The sequence below is a fragment of the Sapajus apella genome, unplaced genomic scaffold (genome assembly GCF_009761245.1).
Source record: "Sapajus apella isolate SASKATOON/1434 unplaced genomic scaffold, GSC_monkey_1.0 scaffold29, whole genome shotgun sequence".
In the NCBI taxonomy this organism is placed as follows: domain Eukaryota; kingdom Metazoa; phylum Chordata; class Mammalia; order Primates; family Cebidae; genus Sapajus; species Sapajus apella.
The window spans coordinates 14812419-14825027 of record NW_022436969.1 but is presented as its reverse complement, the minus strand read 5'-3'; the positions used below and the strand labels follow the sequence as shown (position 1 = coordinate 14825027).

The 12609-nt window shown below is 37.0% G+C and overlaps 1 protein-coding gene across 5 annotated transcripts in view; it reads left to right on the top strand.

Annotated features, from left to right (window-relative positions):
• DLGAP1 (DLG associated protein 1) overlaps window positions 1–12609 on the top strand; it is a 979377-nt gene that overhangs the window by 468207 nt on the left and 498561 nt on the right. For 4 of the 5 annotated variants that reach the window (XM_032293472.1, XM_032293474.1, XM_032293470.1 and 1 more), the window contains exon 4: window positions 1265–1350. The gene's annotated coding sequence lies outside the window, so the exon portion shown is untranslated. Of the gene's footprint in view, window positions 1–1221; window positions 1351–12609 lie in introns of those variants that run through there. The other variant, XM_032293473.1, reaches the window with a different exon arrangement.

Genomic DNA, 12609 nt, shown 5'->3' with positions numbered 1-12609 from the left:
AAATAGCTTTATCCTGGTTGGTGAGAATAGGGTGGTAGCTTTCTTGGGGACAAGGAAAAGAGAGTATGAATAAAGAAATGAGAAAGGAAATGGTGCTTCCCATGGAGAGAAGAGAATGCTGGAATTTCAAGTGCTTCTTGGACATTCTGGAAGAGAAAATTGTAACAACTCATTTTCTGTTCTTTCAAACACAATTTAGCCCTGCCCTGGCCCTAGAAGACAAACAGGATGCAGGGGCTTTGTTAGTCTCCCATAGTTGCTATTTTCTCTGTAACCAAAATGGCAAGAGAAGAATACTTGATAAAACCAAGATGTAGCAAGAACTTACTGTCTGTCATTAGGCATTAAAGATGGGGTAAAAGGAACTAATACTTACAGAAAGCTGAGTAGGGTAGCAGGACTGTCATGGTCTAGTGGAAGGGACAGAGTGGCACAGGAATACCAATTAATCAGTAAAAGTGAAGTACAAAGAACTAAACATACAAACAAATGAACAATTGTCCCTTTTTTGGAAGCCCAAGGAAGGCACCATTTCAAGATTACATATGATCCAAGCCCTCTATAGGAGGGTTCCTGGGCATCCATGTCAAAAACACACACATATAAAAAAAAAAAAAAAAAAAAAAAAAAAAAAAGGTAGCAATGCATTTGATGCAGAACCAAGGTTGAGAACTGCCGAAAGAGGTTAGTGGAAACTGTATTTTGAAGCTGCAGCTTTTAGGCTCTCTGAGGCCGTGGAGCGCTTGATTGCTGTGGGCCAGGTGTGATGGAGAAGGCCACTTATCAGAGCAGCTGCAATGGGGGTGGGAAGGAAGAAACTAAAGACAGCAGAGACAGGAGGGAGAGGATGCAGAAAGAGACCTGCCGCATTGTGAACTCCCGAGGGTGGGCACTGACCTATCTCTCCATCCCAGAGTGCCCAGTATGTGACTCACACAAGATGCCAACTGGACAGGTACTTGTTGAATAAATAATTGAACTGAGTAAATATATTTTAAAAATCTGGAAAACTTGGCAGCTGGAGCATAGAGTATCACCAAAACACAACAATGAAATTTCAGAAGGAAAACTATTTAGAGAAAAAACCTGAATTCAGTCTTAGACTTTTTAGGTTTAAGTAATCAGACATAATAATAGAGATCCAAACATCTGAGAAGTCTGTCTGATGTCGAGTCATAGGGCTCCTAAATTTCTGTATTTGTCACCCCTCCTATTTCATTTGTATGTGACCAGGAGACTAAAACATGCATTATGCTCCCAACAGGCTAAATCTATTCTGGGATCCACTGAATGTTACTAGAGGGACTGCTCCAGAGAATTCCTGATTGAATGACAGCGGCGCTAAGAACAGTAAGTCATGGTTGGAAGCAGTCAGGGAAGAATGGAGCTCAGATATCCTAAATTAAAATATAAAAGGCTCAAGTTATTGGGCATGTACATCTAAATTTCAAAGTAAAATGCCAGCATCCCACTATGCCTCCCGAATCCAGCACATTCTACCTAACACACACACACACACACACACACACACACACACCCCTCTTTCCCTCTGAGGCAATTATGGGCCCAAACTGAGTTTTTATGGAACCATAATACGGAAAGAAATGCCCAAGCTGAAGAGGTCAATGCACAATAATTTATCAGCAATCAATGCTCAACACTGACATCGTAACCTCTTAAATGTGCCATGTTGTCTACAGCTTGAATTTCTGTGTGGCTTCACATACGTTATTTGGATGAAGGCTGAATCTCTCACACGCTGGTTATCATAAACTGTGCAGTTGAAATTAATAGAATAGAGACGCCCTCTTTTTGGTGACTCACTAGTTTTCGGCTTCTGACTCATAGGTTTCTCTCTTTTGTTTTTTCACATTATTGATCAGTGAATATTCCAGTAGTCTAATTCATGTGTATTTCAGGGCTAAAAATGGAAGACTAACCTTGTCTGGGGAAAGGAGCCAAATAGTGTTAACATCCAGGTGAAGAACAACAGGTCAATTCGGAAGGGAAGCAGGGAAGAAGGGACTTCCCGGGAGAGCAGGCAAAAGCAGAGGACCTCGGGGGTACTGTTCCCCTAGCTATTCGGTACTTACACCATGCGCTCTGTTATATCTAGAAAACAGGAGAAGAAAAGCAATCATTGGGAAAAATATTAATACCATAGAGAGGAGAACTGTGTTTCATTACCTCAATTCCTATGATCCTTCATTAGCAAGGGAAGATACAGCATCCACAATAGAGAAAACATAAGTGCCTCAGAAATATAAAGTTGTCTATTTCTCTGAAGTCAAAATGACAACATCCTTGCTTATAAAGGAAATGTTCACTAACTTACAAATGAACCATCTACAAGAATTATTTGTTTAATTATATGACCCTCAGTTACTAATATGCCTGGACACTGTAGTTTCTGTGGATTTCTCAGAAATTATGCTGAATATTATAGTCTGCTATGCTCTCATACACCAGGACTCAAGTCAGACCATCAGTTCTTTGACACTTGTCTGCCTTCAAATCATCTTACCAAGTACCTGACCATTTTCCTTCCTTAGATCCTGAGGCCGTACCAGTCCTGGCATTCATATGGACTGTTAATATACCCACACTGTGCCTTTGTTTTCCTGTGTACAAATGAGGATAAATAAACTTAGGAAATTAGCAGTTTATGGCCATTTCCAGCATCTGCTTGCTGCTCCCATTTTCCCCTGGGAAATTTTCCTCCTGTCTCTTACAGCCCCTCCGCAGCCCCTCTGCCTTCCTGTGTTCTCTCCCTCTGTTAAATCAGCCACAGATATGATGTCATCAATTTTTCTTTGATGGAGACACTTTCACCCCACCTCTTTCAAATTTTCCTGTTCAATACCTTTTATCTCTACCTGTAAAATGAAATGCTTTGTTTTCTGTTTAGAGTTGAAAGAATTTCTTAGCTGGACATTAAGCAGGAATCACTATAAATACCTTCAAGATAAATCTGTTACCTTTCAAAAAAAAAAAAAAGACGTTAAGCCCCTGAAAAAGAAGATGGTCCAAAAAGAAATTACATCCTTGAGCTCCTGCCTTCTTTTCTCTCTTTTCTTCTATCCCTTAAATCTCAGTCAGTCACTTCCCAGTCCTGTGTCTGAGGATGCCCAGCTGATCTGGATCCATGGCCATTCCATGGCACCCTCTCCCTCTCTACCAAGAGCAGAGAATCCAACTACAGCCCTGGAGAGGTCTATTAAACCAACTGGGAAGCTGTTATCAAACTACTGTTTCCTCCCAGTATATTCCCCCATCACTTGAATATGTTCCCACTGGGGTCATGGTTTTCTAAGCCTTATCCTCTTCCACCCTAATGAAGAATCAGGGCTCAAAGCCTGTTGGGGAAGGGAAGGAAGGAGAGATGTTTGTGACTGCCCTGTGGTCTAGTAATCACACAGGAGCACTTCAGATGGACAATCCACATTCAGCTGGCCTTGTGTCAGCATCCAGAACACTCAAGACAATGGCAACAAAGAGACATGCAGAGAGTCCTCACAGACTGGGTTAAGGAGAGAGAGAGAGAGACCTGACAGTATAGCAAGACATCAATAGATCCCTGAACTATGGACATAGTCTCCTACTGAGAGCTCAGGTATTAACATGCATGGACATCAATATGACCATGCTGATTAAACAATGTGGGGGATTAGGGGAACCAACCCCACAGAGTCATAATTCTGTGTTTAATTTTTGACTCTCCAGAAACTTAACTACTAATAATCTACTATTGACTGGAAACCTTACCGATAACATTGTTGTTGAACACATATGTTGTATGTTATATGTAATTTATATTGCATTATATTCTTATCATAAAGTAAGCTAGAGAAAAAAATGTGTTACTATTAAAATCATAAGGAAGAGAAAAAATATTTCATTAGGTGGAAGTGGAGTGGATCATCATAAAGGTCTTTATCCGTATCCTCACTTTGAGTAGGCTGAGAAGGAAGAAGAGATGGATCTGGTCTTGTGGTGGCAGGGTGGGGCAGTGGGTAAGAGGCATAAGAAAATCCACTTATAAGTGGATCTGTGCAGTAACTGTGTTATTCAAAGGTCAACTGTGTAGTTGCATCAGAAAACCTGTTAACATAGACGGGCAGGTAGATGCTTACTAACAAAGTACAGCAGACGTAGACGAAAAGTTTGGTTGCTTAAAGTAATTAGGAAAGTGTTGGCGAGGTGGCATAATTTTTCCACCTCCCCAAATCACCCCATGGAAACAGAGCAACTAAGATAACACAAGCAAACCCCACAGACAAAGATCTGCAGTGAGGCAGCGGGAAAACACATCCCTATAAACTTCCAAATACGTGTGGGTTGGAATAAACTACTGGTGAGATTAAGACCTGCATGGTGTCCTCAACATGTCAGAGGAAATAAAAAGAGGAGAAAGGGCCTTCTGATGGCCCCAAGAAGCAGAGAAACGAAAACAGTTTCTCCACAAAGCTTGGTGGACCACTCAGGGAAGGGCAGCCGAAACACCTACAGTGCTGCTGCCTCCAACTTGTGGGTGAACTAGCTTGTGCTGGACAGCCTGGGCCCCATGGACCCTAAAGCGACCCGTAATAGCCAAAAACCCTCACTGAGGAGAAACTACTGGAATAGAATCCAAATTAAGCAGGAGAAAGACAATAGGAGCAAAGGAGGCAAAAGAAAGAAGATGCAGGTACAAGTGGAGGGAGGAGCAAAGAGCCAACAGATAAAAGATACATATTTGTAACACATCCAGAAATAACAGAAAAGGCAGCTCTAAATCTCTAGGGCTAGGAAGCTCTCCTAGTTCATTCTTCTCTTCTAAGAGTCCAAGAAAACTCATCTCACTTAAACATCAATAAAGAAAAATGGCTGTCGAATTTATGATAAAGAAAAATGAATTGAGGAATGTAATGTCTCTGCAGACAATAAAAGCATGCCAGAAAGATGTGCAAACAAAACAGAAGAAAATTCCAACCTAATATTTTACATCAATCTGGAAAAAAAAGATAGCCGCTTTGAAAGGACAGCATAACCCAGAATTTTAAAAACTCAGAAAGAAGCAGATTTGAAAAAACAAAGACTTGAAAAGGAGTTTATAAAAATAGAAAAATATTAGAATTGGAGGGAAAACTTATTTCAGAGTTTTAGGCTAGACTAGAAGAAACAAAATAGTGAATGAACACCACAGAAAGTTTCTTAAGAAAAATAGAAAAGGAAAGAATGAATAACTTTAAAATAAAAAGATTTAAAACATATATACAAAAAAGGCATAGACAATAGGAATAGGAGAACCAAGGAACATATAATAGAAGTTCCCAAAAAAGAAAATCAATGCAATGAAAGAACAAATGTTATCAATTATAGTTCAAAGACTACTGTTCTGACATAATACTTGTCCAACATTTGAAAGGACATACTTGGTGAAATTGACCCAGAATGGCCTACATATAAACATAGTCTGGTAAAACTACTGAACTTTAAAAAAGAAAAAAGCCTCTTTGGCACTAGTTAAAAGGTCAGTATCCCTTATAAGAGAAAGAAAATCAGATTGTCATCAGACTTTTTGACAGCAATGCTTTATGCCAGAAGACAATGGTGTAAAATATTTAAGAAACATTAAAGAAAGCAGATGTGAGCTGAAGATTTTATACCCAGAAACATTGATCTTTAAATACCATGGTCACAATTCTTAATAAACACACAAGAATTCAGGAATTAATGTTCCTGTGAGCCTTTTCTGGGAAATTTATGGAGACCAAGCCTCAGGAAACCAATATGACTAAAGAGGTAACAATAGACTGGCAGTGAGCATTAAGTATACATTTTTTTGGATAACTCATAGTGCCTGTAGTTTATAAAGGAGAGAGTATAAAATGGGATGGCCATTTGCTCTATATACAATTAACTGTCAAAAAATGAGGGAGGGAGCATACATTGGAAAGACAATATAAACAGTGGAATAAGTTCTGTGACTGCCTCAAGGACATCATTGGAGAATAAAAACATATCTGTTGAAAACAGATGCCGGGGAACAGGGGAGAAGGTAAAGAAGAGGTTATTAGCTAATTTCAATTTTAGTCATAGTAGGATAGCGGAAAAAAAAAAAGTAAAAATGGGATTAAAAGTATTATTTAGAGATGTTAATAAAATTATAGATTATATAATCAGAACAAAATAGTACCAACATTTCTAAATACAAAAAGAGGCTGGGTGCAGTGGCCCACACTTATAATCCCAGTTGTTTGGGAGGCTGAGGTGAGAGGATTGTTTGAGCTCAGGAGTTCAAGACAAGCCTGGGCAGCAAAGTGAGAACGCTATTCCCTACCAAAAAATTTAAAAAATTAGCCAGGCACAGCAGCATGTGCCTGTAGGCTCAGCTGTTTGGGATCCTGGGGCAGGACAATCCCTTGAGCCCAGAAGTTTCAGGTTGCAATGAGCTATGATGGCACTACTGCACTTTAGCCTAGATGACAGATTGAGACCCTGTCTCAAACACACACAAAACAAAAAGATAGGAGAGAGAACACATGCACGTGAGCAAATAATGTAGACAAGTGCTTCTCAGACTCTGTAGTGAAGGACCACTTTTTCCCCCCAATAATTTGTAAGCGACTCTTGTGAAATACAAAATATGCTTGATTCTAGTGGCAATATCAAATTATTTTAAATATTTCTAAATGTGTTTGGTTGTTGTTGTTTTGTTACTTTCTATTTACAAGCCATCATAGCTTGGTAGCAAACAGCTCAGGGAGCAGCCTTGATACAGACCACATCGGAAAAGAGTAGAAACATAAGGCAGTAACGATAGAGGCAGTCACCGGTATAGAGATATGAATATGTTTGCATGCTTGTATGGATGGAAATACATGTAACAAATGTGACAAAAGTGATGCCAAGCATTTGGATCCTAAAAATAAATTTACCAATTAAATTTAGTTTTTAAAAAGATTTCCAGATCACCTAACAAAGCAAAATTCAACACTCCAGGGTACTATATAAATATAGACTTTTAATAATAATATATATGTTTCTTTCAGGTAGAGAAAAGTCTTTACGGTATGCTACCAATTATCTAATAGAGGAGAGTGGAGATAAAGAAATATACAAATATATATCAATTTTGTATAATTATAGCTTAATATACTAATGGACATATAAATTACAGCATTTACACATAAAATATTTCAAGGTAGTGGAAGGAAATAAGGTTGAGGAGACAAGGAGAAAAACTAGGCTTGTTTTGTCAATTTGGCTTTAGAGTCATGTGCATCTTTGCAATATAATAAAGTGAAATTAAATTTAAAATAAAGTGATTCCTAAACATCAAAAGTAAAATAAGACAGTTGAGCCCGTCTATCCAGTAGGTGGCAGAACAGCACCAAAGGGACTATTCTAAGTGACTTTCAAACAGTAATTTAACTGTGTTAGCAGAATGTTATCATAAGGACAAAAACAACTGCAAAGTGTCTTAAACTGATTTTTGTAATCATTTTGCTGGTGGTAGTCTGATATTTATTTGAGACTGTTGCGTGTGTGTATTATGAATACAGTAAATGAATAATTATATTCATGTCAATAAAATTTGAAATTTGGCATGGGAAAAGGAGACGGTAAAAAAATCCTCCACTTGAATTTGAATAGGAAATATTATCATGAATTCATGATGAATATTATTTTATAAATCCGTGTTTTCTAGCATTGTTCTCTGAAAAGACTTAGAACATGCTCAACCCTTCACACACAGATAATGTTCTCTACATACCATTTTCCACTAAAAGGAATCAAAGGTTCCCTGAAGAAAGAGCTGATTACAGGTCTGTGGAAGGAAGTGTACAAGATGGACGTGGAATATCATAAACTGCTTTGGTGATATCAGAACTCTGCTATTAAGTTAAAAGAGGTTCTCTGTCCAAAGATGGGAAAATTTGAACAATAGTAAATGTAATAACTGCAATGAATTGAAACATATCAAATATTAAAAGTCATGAATTCCTAATCATATTGTCAAAATAAAATGCTATTGATCATCCTTGGAAAATGCAAGGAAACCAAAATCATTATTTTAAAACTAGCAAATAAAATGAAGAGATCAAACATTTATTCTAACTTCCCTATGCATATTATTCCAAGTAACCAAGTAGTTGATGAGATGTTTCTCTTGATAGAAGTATTCCATCTAATAAATGAAGAAAGAATTTTAAAATTGTAGTATCACTGTTTTGCAACCTTTAGTGAATTATTGGGTGTAAACAATGGTAATCAATGACTACCAACCTCACAAAAAGGCCACCAGACATGTGCTTCTGTATGGAGGTACACACCACCACCTATGAGGTATTTTTGCCAAAAATTGAATTTCAATCTGATGATGTCCCTGGGTCTACTGTATTCAGTACTAGTCCCATGTGGCTACTGAGCATTTGAAATGTGGATAGGGCAAATTGAGATGCTCTGTACATGTAAAATACACACCAGATAGCAAAACTTAATATGAGAAAAGGATGTAAACTATCTCAATAATTTTTAATATTGACAACATATATAATGTTTCTGACACATTGGTTAAATAAAATTATATTATCAGTATTAATTTTAATTATTTTTACTTTTTAAAAATGTGTATTATAAAATCTAAAATTATATTTGTGGCTCATATTTCTATTGTATGGTGCTGTTCTTAATCCTAACTACAACTTATAGGAAATACGCTGGACAGAGGAACATGTTAAATGACACCAGAAGGATAGAAACAGCAAATACCAGGCTTTACAAAACTCTGCAACTTACATTTCTAATCCATTTTAATGGTGGAGTCAAAGTTACGAAAAATTTATGAACATGAGCACTGTAATTAATATGTAAGGTAGTCATAAATATCAATATCTGTGAAATCATAGATTTGATATCTCAGTTTCATTTTCACTATTGCTCAAATAATGCATAACAATAAAAAGCCTATATCTTTGCATTGCCTGATTTATCACCAGTGGTGTTTGCACTGCATTATGGAAAACACTGATATATTTTCAATTTTTAATAATGTAAAAACTTGATTATCTCAGTTTTTTCAGATAGATGAATACATAGTTATGATTTCTATGCTGTTAGAAAGCCTTTATTTTTTTAACCAATAAAATTAATTTTAATAATACATTTTGACATATCTAAATATCAATTTCAACATGTACTAAATATAGCAATTATTAATGAGAAATATTACATTCTTTTGGCTTTGTACTAAACATTTGAAATGTGGTTTACATTTTTCACTTATAGTATCAAATGCTAAATTTATTTATTTATTTTTTTTTGTATTTTTAGTAGAGACGGGGTTTCACCATGTTGGCCAGGATGGTCTCGATTTCTTGACCTCGTGATCCGCCCGCCTCGGCCTCCCAAAGTGCTGGGATTACAGGCGTGAGCCACGCACCTGGCCACAAATGCTAAATTTTTATTAGAAATATTTAATCTAGATAGATAGCTTAAAATTTACATTTGAAAAAAAAATAGATTCAGATACCTAAGTTGTTACAAGTATATTTAAAAGTTTTCAATGACTCAGTTGAGTATCAATTTTTAAATTTAAATCAATGAAATTAATTACAATTAAATGAAAATTTAGAAACTCCTTCCTCAGTCACACTAGCCACATTTCAAGTAGAATTCCTTTGTTTCAAATTCACTTTGTCCTAAAGCTGCAAGTTGAATTTCTACATCTCATCATAATGGACTTATTTAAAATATTTTTAATTAAAACATAATACGAAACCCCTTAGATATGTAAAATTTAAAAATTCTCCCTTTTACTCTCCCATCTTTACTATTTTCCCCAAATTTGAGATCAAATTAATAAATATATTCAAAATGTTTCTAACTGTAAAAGTTAAGCCTTGAATTAGGCTTGCTCAGATTTCATTTTTAATACAATATTTCTTACATACCTAACATAATAGGTGCTCAAAAATATTAGGTAATTTGTCTCTGTTTATTAAACCAGGAATTTTTTAATAGTATCTGAACTTTTGTTTTTTCTCATTTATGAGAAAAAATCATTCCAGTTTAGCATGCTTTAATATCTTATCGGGATAACTAAATAATATAAAATGTCTAAATAACTTATGGAAAGATAACTTACATCCTCTATAGCAAAGTACTGATACAGTGTATATGTTGAAAGTAACGTTGCACTAAAGCGGGTGAACACTAGGGGGCAGTGTTGTTAGTGCAGAACTCTCCAGAGGCTTGGAAAGGAGCGCTCAAATCAATTCCAAAACCTAAAATGCAATAAATTAAATAAATAGGAAATAATAATAATAATAATACTCAAAAAAAAAGAAAAAATATCAATTACCCAACAGCTAGCGCGATCAATGGGGTCTAATAGCAACAAAAGAACGTGTTCGTTTAACTTTACTTTGTGAAGTTATAAGGACCATATACATATTATTCACAAGGTGTTGGAGGAGATGCTTTGTTCAAACCCTGAGCCCTTATGAGGTTGGATTCAAGCTCTTTCTGGAAAAGTCTTCCTTATGGAATTTTCTGTCCCAAAGAAGATACAAAAGAGTAGGCAAGGTCAGAAAGTAACAATTCATAAATACTAACTCCAAGTGCGTGTATAATATTTAGTTCCTACCTCATTTTTTCCTTTACTCGTATCCACCATTCCTTTTATTTTCTTCCACTCGCTCAGGCTTCTTTGCAGCACAGTCATTTTTAGAATATTCTGAGAGCATCTTAGCTCTCACTCCAGCTTTCTCTTTCCACACTCAATTCATTTTAACTCAGAATTCCAAAGCAACAAAACTGCATTAAGTAACTAATCCATAATGCCAGCCACTACCTAAAAGGATAGAACCAAAGCTAAAAAAAAAAAAAAAAAGAAAAACAAAAAAACCTGGGAAAACTTATTTACATTTTCTAAAGTTACATTGTTGTCTATTTTAAGGGCATAAAATTCTTTTGAGGGGTGACTTTAAGCTACATTTTGCAAAAAGTATTGAGCATAATGTATAGATGCTTAATATATGATGAGGTAAACATTTACACCTCAGACTTGGAACAGGCAGACAGCTAAGTTCTCTTACTTTTTAAATATGCAATGAATTTTCTAATAGGTAACAAGTCAATTTTTGTTTCTCATTTAGAAAATTAAAATCTATATGTATTAAAGAGCTGTGCTCCAAATTGTGAGTCTGGCCTACTTAAATCTGAATAAATCATTCTAGAGAGTTGACATTATTTAGTTTTGAACAATTCTTGAAGTCTGTTTGGACTTCATAATTTAGCAGCAGGTGGTTCTTGTGGTTTTAAAAGTCCATGATTAATATAATTAATCCTAGTTAGTTTTTAGTCATCTCTTCAGATCTTTTGTACCTGGAATTTCTATAGCCTATTTGCCTGAAATTGTATAAATAATAAATGGTTCACCCTCCTCTGTATAGTAGCAAGCATCCAGGTTTTTGCAACTTGAAATTTCAGCTTCTCTCAGCCTCTATCAGGTGTGAGATATTTTTAGCCTCCCTCTATCAGTCAGAATCCCATGGAAGGGAAGTCCCATTCAAGAGGGTTGAGGCGAATTTAAAGAAGGGTCTGTTTACAGAGCAGTGGTCAGAGTTAAGAAAATACAGACAGAGAGGCCAAGGGACCCAGAGGTGAGCACAATGGGAAGCCCTCACCACTGTAGGCCTGAAGAGTCAGACTAGGGGAAGGAACGGGGTTCCCAAGCCTGTGGTCACTAGAGCTGTGGACAGGCTGCCATCGCTGGGGGGCCGATTGCTGCTGAAACACCAGCACAGGGAGGAGTGGCACAGAAGGACCCAGAGCTGTCTCTCCCCCACCCTCAGCCCCCTAGCCAGGGCCTCACCTGGACCACCCGGATCGAGGCAGGGAAGAGTCAAGCACTGGGGAAGGTGGCCTAGGAAAGGGAGGGTGACAGGCCGCTGAATGTTCTCACTCTTAATAAACAGAGTTTTACCCTTCGAGGGGGTCATTATGGTTCTTCTCTCCTTATCTTTTTACTTCACTCACCACATTCTTACCAACCAAAGGGAAAACAACAGTGAAAGGAAAGTCTTCCTTACACACATCAGGCTTTTAGACAGAACCTTTTTTTCCTCATCTCATATATCTTGTCTTTTGTTTGGTTCAAAAGGAAGCATTTTCTACTCTATAAAAGTCTAAAACTTTGTCTTCGCAACATCTCGCTGTGATGAGCTTTGAAGTGGGTCTTAAGCCCATTTAAAAGATGCTGCACCCTGATTTTGCTGCTGCACCCTGCTTTGGAGAAGCTTAGTCAGTGATCCCATGAGAAGGGAACCTGTGAGAGATTCATTTTCTCCTGAATCGCTTAGGAGGTCTCACTAAAGCCCCTGCTAAACTCATCATCCCCAGCCTGGACCATGTTTGGTTAATTTCCAGTTTTTCCTTTCCTTACGATAACCCACTTGAAACTCCAGCAGGGGGGAAAAAAATCAAATGCAAAACATGTTGTGACTTTTATAAGCTATTGCTCTCCTTGCCCCAAGCTCACCCCCTCCCTTTCTCCCCTTCCTGACTTTTACTGAAAGGAGGAAAGACAAGGAAATCTCAATGGCTTCATTCTCAGCACAC